This window comes from Lipotes vexillifer, unplaced genomic scaffold (genome assembly GCF_000442215.2).
Source record: "Lipotes vexillifer unplaced genomic scaffold, Lipotes_vexillifer_v1.1 scaffold185, whole genome shotgun sequence".
NCBI classification, from domain to species: domain Eukaryota; kingdom Metazoa; phylum Chordata; class Mammalia; order Artiodactyla; family Lipotidae; genus Lipotes; species Lipotes vexillifer.
Window position 1 is genome coordinate 1,385,780 of NW_006794406.1, and position 16,369 is coordinate 1,402,148.

Consider the following 16,369-nt stretch of genomic DNA (forward strand, 5'->3'; position numbering starts at 1 on the left):
CACACTGTGAAACTCAGTCACTTATTGAAAACAAAATGTGTTTGAACAATATGCTTACAGCATTTATAATCTTCCTTGGCATCAATTCTGTGCTGAGGAACCCACTGTGGGCCAAGGTGCTTGAGCTCATGCGTACAGAACACTGAGGTAATAGATGACAAGGATGAGTGTGGCCTCTCTCTGTTTTAACCTTGTCTTCGTTCTATAAAACTCCATTTAAATGCTCTGGATTTGTTGCCCTTGGGTCCTCCTCTCTCCTTCCCACACTTTCTACCTCCCACCTCCACCCTACTGCCAGGACAGGGAATTGAAAGAGAAGTATTCCCTGTATGCTCTTGATAATGGTTTTATTGTCATAAGTGGGGCAAGAAACAATCACTTCTTTTCTAGCTGATGTCCTCCAAAGTAGAAACAGATAATATACAGCAACCCAAAATAGTAGGTCCACCCCACTAAGCTAACTCAGGGTGTATTTTGCACTTCTGTGCATTTGTGTCTCTTTGTTTTGGCAGAAAGTTCCATTGCTAGACGTTTTTGATTTTATCCTGTCCATCTGAGTTTTTCCTTTGCTATGGTGGATGAGCAGCAACTCCTGTTTGGAATATTTCTAATCAGACATCATTACAATTGTGCTCTTTCTTGATCATTGGAATTTCTAAGGGTTGGCTGTACTCAGAATCATTCCCTAAGGAAATTCTGACCCTTCCTTTAGGTGTTCCATCAAATCATCTCTGAGTGGAGGGAGGCTAACAGTTTATTTAGTAGAGAATCTTGATTAGCTCCTTAGTTTTCATAAGAGGATGTCAGCCTATTGATGGCTTTTTAAAGGACATGAACTTTTCCCCTTATTTAGCAAAAGAGAATGATTACATGCCAGCCTCAGCCTGTTTGCTAGAAAGCTCTCATTAAAAGTTCATTGGGAGAAATTATACACATAATGGATTCCCAGAAGATATGCAGTCTGTCCATCTGGCTTGGTGGTTCTCAACCTCATCTATCAGGCCTTAATATAAAAAGGCCACCTTTACTATCCTGAAATGAGATTCCTAATAATGTAACTTACCCACACAAATTACTCTAAACATTAATAAGAATGTCTTAACCATATATAAAGAACACACAGAAGGAAAGAGAGTATAATGAAAATCATACGTATTTCAGTATGTACTTGCTGGAGCAGAACTTTTCAGAAGGCAGAATGAAATAGTTGCCTGTCTACAGCTATAGGTAGAATCATCATGCTGGGACAGCTGCATACAGATGCAGAATGACACATGGATGTTTTGCTGACAACTGAGATATCACAAGGGTATGCCCTAGGGAGCATGATTTTCTAAAATAGTGAACAACTCTTAGTAAAATTCCATACAAAACAAAACAGTTGTCTTCTTTTGGTTTCTATTGTGTTAGCATTCTTGGAAAATTCAGTGTATCTTGACACAAAACAAACAAAAAATTGTGTTTATATGTAAAACAGTTAGGTTCTAGACTTAGAGTTTTATAAACAAGTTTTTCACTTATGTACATGTCCATCAGGGCACTCAGGTATACAGGATTTAGGGCAGTTCTTTGCAGTTGGTGGCTGTCCTGTACATTGCCTGGCCACTGCCCAGCAAAGGCCAGTAGTGTCCCCCGTCCGGGGGCAACCAAAAATACCTGCATGCGTTTCTCAATTGCTCCCTGGAAGGTTGTCCTGTCTCCATTAAAAACCACTGCTCATCTACTCTAAGTCTTATACCTGGATCAAGGTATCAAGGGAGAAAATCAGAAAAGTGAATGTCTGAATTTTGAAGAATCTCTTTATTAACTTTTACTTTTTATGCAAAGTTTATAAAATACACGTACAACGGTATTAAAAGTATCACCAGGTAAGTCATTCAGTGTTAGTCTTAATTTCTACAGGAAAATTTCCATTAGATCTCAGGGTCTAGAGAAGCTAGAGTTCATTTTAGTATTTTCATCTTTTGTTAGGCTGCATTTCCTTTTTAGTTTTGATGCTAGGAAGCTTAGAGCCATATTTGCAGCCCACTTTTAATAGTTATGAGGATATATATACATAATATATCTCCTCTCCTGACCTTGTATCACTTTTTGTTTCCTGTTTTCTCCTTGCTTGAGTTATGTTCCTAATTTTTAAATGCTTGTATTGATGCCTCAGAGCCTTCTGAAAATGAGTATATGTAAATAAATAAAGTGAATAAAAATATTTGGGAGCTCTATCTGAAAGTTTTGGTACATTAATGTTATTTGTAGGCATGAAAAAAGTGGTGCTACACCTCATTAGTTCTGCCTGCAAAAATGAGTGTCTGCAGAATCCCAAATTGTTCCATAAATAAGCCATTCTACTTGCTTCCTAAAGTTTTTCCACCCTTATTTTCAGAACTAAAATTAAGAAGCATGCAACTTTTATAAAGATAAATTACTATTTTTCATCTTTTGAAAATGAAAAAATCACCCAAGTGTTTACACAAACATAAAGAAGAATGAAAGTGAAAAGCCATATTCACCCAAATTCTCACTTACTTACACATTATATGTTATCTTTCTTCTTTTTCCTGGCCTTTGCCCATCTCCTGAGTAATTTAATATAGATTTTTTGTGATTATAATTTTTAATGTCTTTTCTGGAAATAGAAAAAAGTATATTTATCCATAAATGCATAGTATATAAACAATGCTGCCTTATTATAATACAGTTTTTAAAAAATTTGGATTATTTTAAATAAATTCATGGGCCTGGATTTAGTTGATCAAGAGGAAGAGCATATTTTTTGTGAGATTGCCTTCTGGAGGAGTTTTGCAAGAGCTGCTATTGGACAATGAACTTTATAAACTTCTTTCCTTAAAAAAGAATTCTTAAGCCCTCTGCTGGAAACATTTAGTATTTCTATGGAGTAGTAATATATGGGAGTTTTACAATTCTAAATGTAAGATTTTTTTTAAACGAAAACAACCTGATAGCAAAAATATATGGCCTTTGTGGTTAATTTCAAGATAAAAACATAATTAGCCAAACAAAACTTTTGAGAAGATTTATACTGCAATTCGATATTCCATTTGAGTAGAATAATGATGCTAATATTCAAATGAAGGACTAATTCAAAGGCACTGAATGTCCTAAATTAATTTGTGAATATTTTATCTCCTTTGTGTACTTCATAAAAACCATCCATTTATAGTTTGTTCTCAAGTTGAGATCCATTAATTCATCAAATAGTTAATGAGCACCTACTATGTGTTAAGGACTCACTAGATGTTAGGGCTGCATTGATGGAAATCACGCAGTGAATGCTTTCTCAGAGTGGCTTGAAGAGTGAACAGAAATGCCAGGTCAACACACCATTGCATTTATTGGAAATGGATTACCAGGGGCCTGAATTGTTTGTGTATGGAGCATGGTGAAGCATCTGAGGACGTCCAGTGCTCCAAAAGGTACACTAGTTCAGATAGGAGAAAGAGTAATTGAGCTGTAATACTTCGTAGAGTACTACCTGCATTTTACTTTGCAGGGATATACGGTAATTGAACAGATGTAGCTCTTGAAAAACTGGTTATAGCCATGCATCCTTGTGTTAGCATATATCTGTCAGGGTAGAAATGGTTTGGCACAGCCCAAAGAGTATAGCTACTGACCTTAGAGGCAACCAAGCTTGATTCCAGCCTGTGGCAGCTTTGGAGACCTGTTGACTAAATTCCACTGTAAGTATCAACTCTGCTAGTTGTTGCTGGGAAAAGTTAACTGTTATCACTTCAAATCCATGATTCCCAAATCTCAGATGGATACGCATCCTAGCCAGGCAGTGCTAATTTGTTTCCCTAGAAATTTGCTTTCCTCCTCTCTCTCATAAATTTTTCATTTCTTCTCCTCTCTTTTCAAACCCTTCCCCTCTCATTACCCTACCTCTGGTCACATACCGCAAGGGAGACTCACCTTCCACTGAGAAAATAGATGCAGACAGGAAGATCTTCATCTTTTCACCATTGAATCTCCAAACCTCCATGTTTCTGTGCACTTATTTTGTTGGAAAAAGTAACCTTGCTTTGTCAAAGGTTAATCTCTCCACCGAAGCTCTGGATCCTGCTCCCTCTTTTCCCCTCAGACATCACTCCTGAATCTTCAGTTCTGTCTCTTCTATCATCAGTTTCTCCTTCTCCACTGGAACATTCCCACCAGTATGTAAACATGCTTTATTGTTCTTTCAGAATCCTTTTCTTGTTCTTCTATTCTTCTAAAGCTACCACTTATTCCTCTACTTTTCCTTCACAGCAGAACTTATGAAAAGAGTTGCGTAAACTTACTCACTTTTCCTCATTTTTACTCACTTTTCCACTCATCAAGTCTGGAGACTTCCATCTTCAGCATTCCACTGAAACTGTTCTTGACAGTCACAGATATTGTGAAACTAATTGAATGATATCCTTGTTTTGTTTTTTTGTTTTTTTGCGGTACGCGGGCCTCTCACTGTTGTGGCCTCTCCCGTTGCGGAGCACAGGCTCCGGACGCGCAGGCTCAGCGGCCATGGCTCACAGGCCCAGCCGCTCCGCGGCATGTGGGATCTTCCCGGACCGGGGCACGAACCCGCGTCCCCTGCATCGGCAGGCGGACTCTCAACCACTGCGCCACCAGGGAAGCCCTGAATGATATCCTTGTGACCTCTCAGCTGCATTCAACACAGTCAACCTGCCTCTCCATCGAAACCTTTTCTCTCTTGGCTTTTGTGACACCACACTCTGTGGGTTCTTATTCTGTGCCCCCCAGCTCCCCTCGCCATCATTCCTTTCCAGATGTCTTTGCTTGCTCCTCCCTCCGTAGGCTCTGATTTCCTCAGGTGTCAGGACCCTCCTGTTTAGTCTAACCAGCTTCTGGGATAGTGTCATCCAGACCCATGTTATATGGTACAACCTTATGCTGTTGACTGCCAGCCCCCGTCTACACTCCAGACTAGGGATCAGCAAACTTTTTCTGTGAAGGGTCAGATAGCAAATAATTTAGGCTTTGCAGGCCATATACAGCTCTGTTGCAACTACTCAACTCTGCTGTTGTAGCATGAAAACAGCCAGAGACAAATATGTAAATGAATGAGCATGGCTATGTTCAAATAAAACTTTATTATGGATATTGAAATTTGAATTTCATATTTTTTTACATATCACAGTATATTATTCATCATTTGGGTTTTTCCCAACTATTAAAAAAAGATTAAAACCTTTCTTAGACATTAGCACCCAAAAATGAAATACTTAGGAATAAATCTAGCAAAATATGGACAAGATCTATATGAGGAAAATTACAAAGCTCTGATAGAAGAAATCAAAGAACTAGATAAATGGAAAGATAGTCCACGTTTATGGATAGGAAGACTCAATACTGTTAACATCAATATGTCAGTCTTTCCTACTTGATCTGTAGATGCACTGCCATCCTAATCATAATCCCAGTAAGTTATTTTGTGAATATTGACAAACTGTTCCTAAAAGTTCTAAAAGGACCCAGAAGAGCCAACACAGTACTGAAGAAGAACAAGGTTGGAGGACTGACATTACCTGACCTCAAGAGTTACTATAAAGCTACAGTAATCAAGACAGTGTGGTATTGTCTGGAAAGAATAGACAAATAGATCAATGGAACAGAATAGAGAGCCCAGAAATAGACCTACATAGATATAGTCAACTGATTTTTGACAAAAGAGCAAAGGCAATGCAATGGAGCAAAAATAGTCTTTTCAACAAATGGTGCTGGAACAGCCGAACATCCACATGCAAAAAAAAAAAAAAAATGAGTCTAAACATAGACCTTACACCCTAAACAAAAATTAACTCAAAATGGGATCACAGACCTAAATGTAAAATGCAAAACTATAAAGCTTCTAGAAGATAACATGAGAACACTTGGATGACTTTGGATATGGTGATGACTTTTTAGATACAACACCAGAGGCATGACTCATGAAAAAAATAATTGATGAGGTGAATTTCATTCATATTAAAAACTGCTCTGCAAAAGTCAGTATCAAGAGAATGGGAATCAAGCCACAGATTGGGAGAAAATATTCACAAAAGACACAGCTTACAAAACTGAGCATATTCTGACCATATAATCTAGCAATCATGCTCCTTGGTATTTATCCAAAGGGGTTGAAAACTTAACATTCACACAAAGTAGGCAAATGGCTAAGCTGTGATAAACAATGGAATAGGATTCAGCACTAAAAAGAAATGACCTATCAAGCCATGAAAAGGCATGGAGGAACCTTAAATGCATATCACTAAGTGAAAGAAGCCAACCTGAAAAGGATACATACTTTGGGATTCCAACTATATGACATCTTGGAAAAAGCAAAACTATGGAGACAGTAAAAATGATCAGTGGTTGTTAGGGGCTTGGGAGAGGAAGGGATGAACAGGCGGAGCACAGAGGATTTTTAGGGCAGTGAGAATACTCAGTATGCTACTATAATGGTGGGTACATGTTGTTATACATTCATCCGAACCCAACACCAGGATTAAACCCTAATGTAAACTGTGGCCTTCAGGTGATAATAACGTGTTAATGTAGGTTCACCGACTGTAACAAGTGTACCACTCTGGAGGGAAACGTTAATAATGGGGGAGGTTATGCATGTGTAGGGGAAGGAGGTATGTGGGACTCTATACCTTCTGCTCCATTTGTTGTGGACCTAAGTAAGAGTGCTCTAAGAGATCAAGTCTATTAATGAAAAATTAAAATTTAAATTTAAAAACTGCAAGTAAAAATTTTATCTTAAACCATTCTTAGCTCACAGGCCACACAAGAATATGTGAAAGGAAAATTTGATCTGCTACTTATAGTTTGCCAACTAGACTCATATATTTTTGTCCACTTGATATCTCTATTTGGATGACTAATAGCCATCCAGTAAGCCACAAACTTAACATACCCCCTAAATGGAACTCTTGATCTTCCCTCCAAACCTGTTTCTTCCTTTGTTTTACTCTTGTCAGTTGAGGGCACCACAGTCTACCCGGTTGGCCAAAACCTAGACTCTAAGTGCCATAAGATGAGGAAACTTGTCTTCTTTATGGTCATATCCATAGTGCCTAGAAAGGTGCCTAGAGCACTGTAGCACTCAGAAAAGATTTGCTGTTTGAATGGGTGAATTTCTCTGCCTTCAGTTTCTTCATTTTCCATGTGGGGTTAATATTTACCTTGCAGGAGTGAGGAGTGGGGAAGAGTATAAGAAGGAGAGATAACATGTATGACATTACCTCACATGGTACCTGGTACATAGTAGGCAATGTGTGAACACTAGAAATAGGGTCATTATTTGCAAACTGGGTTTATTTTTTCATGGAATTAACAACAACAATAATAACAATAGCAGCTACAATTTTTTACCCTGTGAAACATGCCAGGCATTATTCTAAAAATTTTACCAGGATTATCTCATTTTATCCTTATGAAGACTTTAAGAAAATAGATAGTAGTCATCTCTCATTTTTTTATACGATGATGCTAAAAACATACGTGTCAATGACTTGCCCACATTCCTACAGTGGCCCCTAGAGCCATACTTCTACCTCCACTCCTTATAAAGCAAATGCAAAGAATTCTCCAAATGAACATGGAATTGGATATTAATGATGTATTTTTTCATGTGAAAAATTATTCTAGCTTCCTTCAATGAAATGAGGCATCCCTAGCCAAGTGCTCCTACAGTATGCTGTGTCTCCACGCTATCTTAGCATGGATTACACCACAGCATAATGATTCCTATTGGCTCTTTGCTTCTGCCTCTACTCAAGCACCCAGCAGTGACACAGTAGTAGCCAACTATAAATGAACATTGGCACCAGCCCTGTTCATTCTTCTGGAGGCCATCGATCTTTGGATATCAGTATTTTATTTTAATTTTTATTTATTTATTTTTGGCTGTGGCTGTGTTGGGTCTTCATTGCTGCGAGGGCTTTCTTTAGTTGCGGTGAGCAGGAGCTACTACTCTTCGTTGGCCGTGTGCAGGCTTCTCATTGTCGTGGCTTCTCTTGTTGTAGAGTATGGGCTCTAGGCACATGGGCTTCAGTAGTTGTTGCTCGCAGGCTCAGTGCTTGTGGCTTGCGGGCTCTAGAGCGCAGGCTTAGTAGTTGTGGCACACGGACTTAGTTGCTCTGCGGCATGTGGGATCTTCCTGGAACCCCTGTCCCCTGCATTGGCAGGCGGATTCTTAACCACTGTGCCACCAGGGAAGCCCCGGATATCAGTATTTTAAAGTAACATTTATTTCTTCTTTGGCCATGCTTGCGTTGTAAGAAACTAGCTCTGTATGGAGACCCCCAGATTCATTAGTAAAGCTTAATGCGATGAAACCTCCCATGTTCATCACACTTGAAAGAGCACTGGTTATAAAAGTGAGTCTTAATAATTAATTTGACTTTTCTTTTAACCTGTAATGACCTTCATGTTTCATCCTATTTAATTGCTGGGACTGCTTTTTGCTCTTAGAGTTAGAAACTATCAGAAACTTGTTCTGCCTTTTCAAATAATTAGGCCAAATTTTTAAAGTAATGTTAAGTATATATAATTCATCTTTACATTTTGTCAAATATTTTGTTAATTTAAACACTGAAGAAAACTATGCTGGAAGTGACTGTCTGACAGAACTATTGATCTTAGAGCTTTGAAATGCCAGAATTATGTTAATGCAGAAGGGGCTAAAAGAAAATGGAGCTTGCTCGTATGAGGGGACCAAGTTTTTTCATATGAAGAATTATTTCACAGTTTCAGTGGAATAGGGCATCTCCAGCCAAGTGTTCCTAGAGCAACTTGTGCCCACCCCTATCTTAGTATGAATTATACCACAGCTTAATAATTCCATCTGATTCCTTCTCTCTCTACTTGAGACCTAGCTCAAGTATTTAATCCATCACCCTTCCACATGCCCCAAAATAGGAAAGGAAGAATGAGTAGCAACATCTACAGACCTTCAGGTTGCATTAATGGTAATAAATAAAATTTTTGCAGGACAGCATGTAATGCAAATGTAGTTACATTCCTAGTAATGTAATACTAGTGTCCTTATCTATTTAAGGTTTCTTCTTGGCATCTTAGAGCCTGTGCTTCTGCTACCTGCCTGTAACCTTAGAAATTTCAAATGACCCAAATGAGGATGTATAAACTTGTGAAGGAAGATAATAGAATCTCCAAGTGATTTCCACACCTTTCTTTTTTTTTGCTAGTATGTTTTTATTTTGGTTTTACCTTTGTGGTTTTTAACATTTTTTCAAAATATTCTGAAAGTCAAGTCTAGTTTTCTCTTTTTCATATTCTAATAGATGGAAAAGTTGATTGCTTTTTCATAAATTGAAAATGAATTAGTATTTTTACATGTTTGACTTGAGATCTTTTAGAAATTTGTACAAGTACACTGTGTTTGGAAGAAAACCACCTGATAAAATTTGTAACTTAAGGAATCAATAGTCAAATCACGAATTTATTATATACAACATCTAACCAAAAGGTGACCCTTTTTTGGACATATGACTACAACTGTTAGTTGAAATGTCTATTGTGTCCTCTTATTTAACTATTTCAGCTCGGTAATCCTTGATGAGGATTAGCATGTGACCAGGCTCCCCCATGGAGACTTTTGACATCTTCTAACATTTTCTCCAGGACCTGTATTTTTCAATCCTGTAAATTTATTTACTAAGTAATTCCTGAGGTATTCTTCTAGAATGTTCAACAGCAATGAACATGAAATAGGATGGACCCTGCCATCAAAGTCTCATAGGTAAAACGTTAAGATAAAACACTCTCACATAAAGCATTCAGGGCAAAAGCACTTAGTCACATGAAAAAGAAATAGATAACAGTTAACATTTATTACAGATTTATATAAACATATACTGTGCTGAGAGCCATGGTGGCATATATTCTGATTGCCTGCACAATCCATTTCCTCTTTTTTCTTTATATGGAGCTCCAATTTAATTTGGGACAATAGTGCATCTAGCTTTTCTTTTTTTTTTTTTTTGCTATTAACTTGTGTGCATCTAGCTTTAAAAACTCAATTTCCCAGGTTCTTTTACCGCTTTCAGTAGCCACATGACCTAGACCTGGCAGATGAAATGTCAGTGGAAGTCTGTGTGGTAGTGTTCATATGAAACCTGTTGTTTTATAATAAATAATGACAGACTCAGCTGGTATGCTATTTCTGTTTCTTTGTCCTCTCTTTTCTTTCTGCTTTGAGTGCAGATGCAGTACCTGGGCGTGTGGCAGCCTTTCTGTGATCATGAAGCTACAGGCTAAGATTGGCCAAGTAGGAAAATGCAAGGAGCCTGGCTTGGTTGGCACTCCAAGCTACCTAATTCATGTTTCGTGAGAAAAATAAGTTCCAGATTGTTTAAGCTATTTTGCTTACACACCATACACAATTGTTATAATACATACGCATTTTCCTAGTCCTTAAAACAATCTTTTGAGATAGATATTGTAATTTAATCATATCATTGAGGAAACTACTCAACTGGTAATTGAGTAGTTTTCACAATATCATTCTGCCAGCTAGTATAGGAGCCAGGATTTGAAGTCAGGTGGTGTGACCTAGAGCCCATGGGCTTAGTTCATCAGACATCTCTGGTGGTTTGGAGTCCCAGGAGGTTAATCCCAATTGCATATTGGGGTGGAAGGAAATCTTGCAACACTTTATATAGGAAATGGACTTACAGTTGAATGTTGAGGAATGGGTAGGGTTTTGACATATAGAGACTGAAGAAGTGGGAGAAGGGCATTCAAGGTAGAGAAAAAGGTGTTGCCTATATGTGGAGAACAATGGGCTGTTGGCTTTAGCAGAGGAAACATAAGGTTGCAGAATTGGAAATAAGTTTTATAAATTAGGTTGGGACCACATCATGAGAGTTTCTGAATACAAAGACAAAAAGTTTGAACTTCTAATATTCATAAATTGGGACCTGATTTATGGAGAACTACTGAATTCTGATCAGTGTCACTCGGATCAAGCATTTCAACAGAAATATTTATGAACATTTCCCCAAATGATAAATACATCTAGAAAGTAGAATTCATATACTTTATTATCCTTATTTGAATTATTATTATTTTTTCTTAAAAGTAAAGTGTCTGTTATAAAGATGCGGTATATGAGTAATTTAGAAAATCCTTTTACTTTAAGCAGGCGCCACCTTGTGGTTTAAAAAATCCTTAGTGTAATGGCTTTGAAGCAAAAAACTCAATTGATGGCAATTTCTCATAGCTAGATTTTATGGTTCAAATTCGGTCTATAAGAAGTCTCTTGAAGAACTTTATACAAAAGGTTTTATGTGTCTTGAATAAAAGTTATTTATGCTGTTGTGGCTTCCGTGGTGGCACAGTGGTTAAGAATCCGCCTGCCAGTGCAGGGGACATGGGTTCGAGCCCTGGTACGGGAAGATCCCACATGCCGCAGAGCAACTAAGCCTGTGCACCACAACTACTGAGCCTGTGCTCTAGAGCCCATGAGCCACAACTACTGAGCCTGCGAGCCACAACTACTGAAGCCCGTGCGCCTAGAGCTCGTGCTCCACAACAAGAGAAGCCACTGCAATGAAGAGTAGCCCCCGCCCAGCGCAACCAGAGCAAAGCCCACGCGCAGCAACGAAGACTCAATGCAGCCAAAAAAATAATAAAATTAAAAAATAAAATTAAAAAACAAAATTATTTATGCTGTTGTATTCAGTTTACTTGTTTTGATTTATCAGTTCAAAATTGTGATAATTTGCCATTTTTTCTATGTTACACAGAAAAAAACATCCCAAAGAAACAAGTATAAAGAAGAAGAAATGTGCTCATTTATTCTTACAAATAGCCTTAGGCCACAGCTAATTTGCACTTACATGAGAGCTTTCAAAAGTGCTTGTGTTCCTGTGTGCATAGTTGTTTGTTTGGCTTTAACGTGTTCAACTCCTTCAGGCTACTCTATCCACAAACCCAGAAGTAAGTAATTTAAACATCTCCTAAAGCAAGAAATGAGGAAGATAACTTTGAAGAGCTGAGATACAAAACTTTTTTCAAGATGCCAACTCACCTATTCATAAAGCAGGAAAAAAGGTCACACTGAGACTTGCCATGGCTATTAAAGACAGGCCCTACTAGCGGCTAATCCAAGAAGCAAGGTAAAAGTGAGAGGGAAAATAAAGAGAAGAAAAGCAACAAGGAGGCAGAATTAAAAGGATGCACAGTCGCTTGGTGATTTGGGAGAAGGAGCTGAATAAGAAGGCAGGAACGCCCTGGGGTCTGTATGCTGCCTTAGTGCAAGCCCGGTGAGGCCTGGGCACTGGCGGAGAGGGCCCATCTCATCGTAGGCTGTGCAGAATCTCATCTCACCTCCTGCACTCCTCTTTCATGAGTGTCTGGCCTCATGTCCTGCCTGAGATTGTCGTTGGGACCAGGAGCCCCAGTCTCATTCCAGTTTGGAAGGCCTTCATTAGAGATTGTGCAGATTCAACCCTGCTTGGATCGGTGGCCAGATGACACCTTTGGACTGAGTTTTCAAGAGTGCCTCCTTGCGGCAGGCAAGTGGACCCCTTCATGCCTGAATTCTGATGCAGGAACTCTCACTGGTGTCTTTGGAGACCACCACCTTCAACTGCAGTTGTGGCTTTCACCTCTGTTACTTTGTCACCACACCCAGTGTCACCCTGACTACAGCTACTGACCAGTTCTTACAGTTGATCAAAATGAGTGCAGAGTCTCAGCATTTGGGGCAGGGGTCCGCTGTGCACCTTTCCTCGGTTCACCTGGCCTAGCGTGCCACCAGCTGCAGGAAAAGCTTATGTAATGAGATTGTTACCTCCCCAGCTAGTACTGTCCAGCTCCCCTCTTTCAAGTTCAGCCCCCTGTTTTCTGTTACCCGGAGGTCAGGTGTGAGTGGGTGGCAGTGAGAGCATAATGCATACAGATGGCCTATGAACAAGAGGCTCCCGTGCCCCACCCGAAATTGCATCAGAACCTCTTTGTCCAATCTGAAGACCCACCCCCCCTCTGTCTCCACCCAGGCAGGGGAGCATCGCTGAGGAGAGCGGCAATGCCCAGCCCAGTTGGGTGGCTTTAGCGGTTTTCATCTTCCCCACTGCTTTCTGGACCACTCGGCTTTATATATCCTGCATTTCTTGATCTCTTTTGTTATTCAGACATTTGCCTTTTCCACTGTTGATGGCTTGTCTGAGCTAAGCTCCTCCAGTCTGATGAGTGACTAGATGTGTCAGCCTCCTCCTCCACCACTCTGTGCTCTGAACCGTCAGGGGATACCGTTCCCTCCTGTGGGTGGTCCTGGAATGATCCTTCCTCCCATCTCTTCTGCTGTGAGTGCCAGACTGGATGTGGATGGGTATGTGTTTCTGCAGCACTTAAACTTAGTGATCTTAGTTGTCATCCATAAACTGATGTGGGGGAAAGCCATTCCTTCTGCAGAAGGCAATTTCACCCAGTTCTTCTAGGCAGCAGATAGATTCACCATACTATACCTCATAAGGAGATTGGACCTTTGTTCTTCTGCCCAAGCACAAATTCTCTGGAAAAATATATGAGGACAACCAGTCACCAGAGAGCAACAAAGCTGAATTTAAAAGGCTTGTGTAAGTGGAACTTGGAAATGCTGGTTCTGTTTCTATAAGTGAGACCCAGCTTTTCCGGTAGGTTTTTTTTTTTTTTTTTTTTTTTCAAACCACTCCCTTTATCTTTTAGAAAAACTTATATTATAATGAGAGATGAAAAAAAACTACAGAACGAAAAACAAGAAACAAAGACAAAAACAATCCCAGTATGGGTTTCTCTTGTGAGGTTTCTCCAGTTGGCCCGCTGGACGTGTTACACGTGGAATGGAATATTCATCTTGCCTCTCTGTGATATTTGTCTTTGTGCTAGGCATTACCGAGCCTTAGAGGTTATCATGAATGCCAGTTGTGTGAAATAAGCGCAACTGACAGGATTTAAAGGCTAAGACTAGCCTTTCTAATCCATCTATTCCCCATTCTGTGCCTTAGGCCATGCCTCTTCTGTAAGAACACACTGCATCCTTGCTTCTGTAAAGGGAGCTGCAATAATTTCCTGAATGTCAGTCAAAACCTCTCTCCGTGAGGAGTTGGAGAAATTCAGATTTCTCCCTCTGACGAGACAGGAAAGGAGCTATAAAGAATTTTCAGAATAAGATGAGTGTTGGTATTTTTGCCACACGTACTTAGCTTTTTCACTTCTTTAATGGTTCAGAAATAAAATATATAGTCCTTTTCCCTCTATCCTATCATGTTAGGCTAATTAATAAAATTAATTCTGAATTTAAAAACATATCTAGAGGACTTTCCTGGCAGTCCAGTGGTTAAGACTCCGAGCTTCCAATGAAGGGGATACAGGTTTGATCCCTGGTTGGGGAACTAAGATCCTGCATGCTGCACGTGGTGAGACCATAAATAAACATAAATAAATAATTTTAAAAAGTCTAGATATAAATTAATTCATCAATAAATTATTATAAGGTAAGTTCATCAATATTAAGTGAAAGCTTTTTGTTTGGCATTGTTCTAAGTGCTGGGTATACAAAATGGACCAAGTCCCTACTCTCCTGGATCTTATATCCTAGTGAGTGGAGGAACAGAAAATCATCAGATAGACAAATAAATATGTACTATGTTGAGAGATGTTAAGTGCTGTGAAGAAGAATAAAGCAAAGTAAGGAGATTGGGAATGGGGTGGTGGACAGTGGGGCACTGTTTTACATAGGATGGTCGGAGAAGCCCTCTCGGATAAGGTGATATCTGGGCAGACGTCTGAAGGACATGAGAGAGTGAGCCTCTCTGACGTCTTGAGGAAGAGTGATCTGGGCAGAGAAAACAGCTAGTTGTAAACACTAAGGTGCTCAGCGTATTCAAAGAACCTTATATGATATAGTGAAGACTTTGGATTTTTTTTTTTTCCCAATGAGATAAAGAGTCGGAGAGTTCTGAATAACAGAATGACATAATTTCATTTGTGTTTTTAAAGCACCCGTTTGATTCATATTATTAAAAAACAGTGCGAGGAGGCCAAGGAGAAAGCAGTTCAACTAGTTAGGAGGCTATTGCAGTAAATCTGGGAAGACAGTGAGTTGGACTAGAGTGATAAGGATGGAAGTGCTACTGAGTGTGATTGGATTCTGGAACTATTTTGAAGATAGAGCTAATGAGTGGCTGATGGATCAGATGTGAGGTATGAGGAAAAGACGAGGAATTAAGAATGACTCTGGGGTTTTAGTGTAAATAACTCAGAGTTGCTGTTTGCTGAAATGGTGAGATTGGGGTAGGAGCAGGTTTGGTGATTGGTGGAAAGGATGAAGAGATCAGTTTGGGGCACGTTGAGTTTGAGCTGCCCATTAGACATCCAAGTGGTGATACAGAATAGGCCCTTGAATATCAGAGTCTAGAGTTCAAGGGTGAGTTTGGGGCTGGAGAAACAAATTTGAGTGTAATCAGTGTGTAGCTAATTTTAAAGCCATGATATCATCCACGGAGTAAGTAGAGAGAGGAAAGAAGAGATCTGGGGACTGAGCTCTGGGCATCTCCAAAGCTTACAGGTTGGGAAGGAGATGGAAAGGGACTCGTTATTGAAGTAGAAGAAACCAAGAAAGGGAGCGTCGTCCTAGAGGGAAGGGAAGAAATCACTCCAGAAGAGGAGCAGTCAGTTTTGCTAACTGCTGTTGGCTTGAGTAAGTTTAAATATTGAGGAATGGCTATTGGTTTTAGGGGTCACTGGTGACCTCGATGAGAGCATTTTTAGAGGAACAGTAGAAACAAAACTCAACAGGAGTGGGTTTGAGACAGAGCAGCGCAGAGCAAACAGCAGCATTTTATATAGACAGCTTCCCTGAGGAACTTTGTTATGAAGGGGAGCATGGACGGATCTGTGGGTTCAAGGGAGGGAATTTTTATTTCTTAAGATAAGAGCTGTAATGGCATATTTGTATGCTGATGGGAGTTATCATCCAGTAGAAGAGAACAGATGATGATGCAGGAACAAGAGGGGATGGTATCAGGCAGAGGGAGGTGGGATCTAGTGCACAAGGGGAGTGTTGAGGAGAGGAAAATGTGCTGGTACAGATGTGAGTAGGTGGGTTGGTAGACTTGGTGGTGGGAGCCTCGGGAAGATCATGAGGTTGAAGTAAGGAAAGAGACGAGGGCTTCCCTGGTGTCACAGTGGTTAAGAGTCCGCCTGCCGATGCAGGGGACACGGGTTAGTGCCCCGGTCTGGGAAGATCCCACATTCTGCAGAGTGGCTGGGGGCGTGAGCCATGGCCGCTGAGCCTGCGCGTCCGGAGCCTGAGCTCCGCAACGGGAGAGGCCACAACAGTGAGAGGCCCGCGTACCGCAAG

General features: G+C 40.0%; 1 protein-coding gene across 5 annotated transcripts in view; it reads left to right on the forward strand.

The window, feature by feature from the left end:
* Window positions 1-16,369, forward strand: part of KLHL32 (kelch like family member 32) — a 235,811-nt gene that overhangs the window by 111,157 nt on the left and 108,285 nt on the right. The window contains exon 2 of one of the 5 annotated variants that reach the window (XM_007467194.1): window positions 14,013-14,183. The exons of the other annotated variants lie outside the window; for them this stretch is intronic. The gene's annotated coding sequence lies outside the window, so the exon portion shown is untranslated. The remainder of the gene's footprint in view (window positions 1-14,012; window positions 14,184-16,369) is intronic. 5 annotated transcript variants of the gene reach the window in all.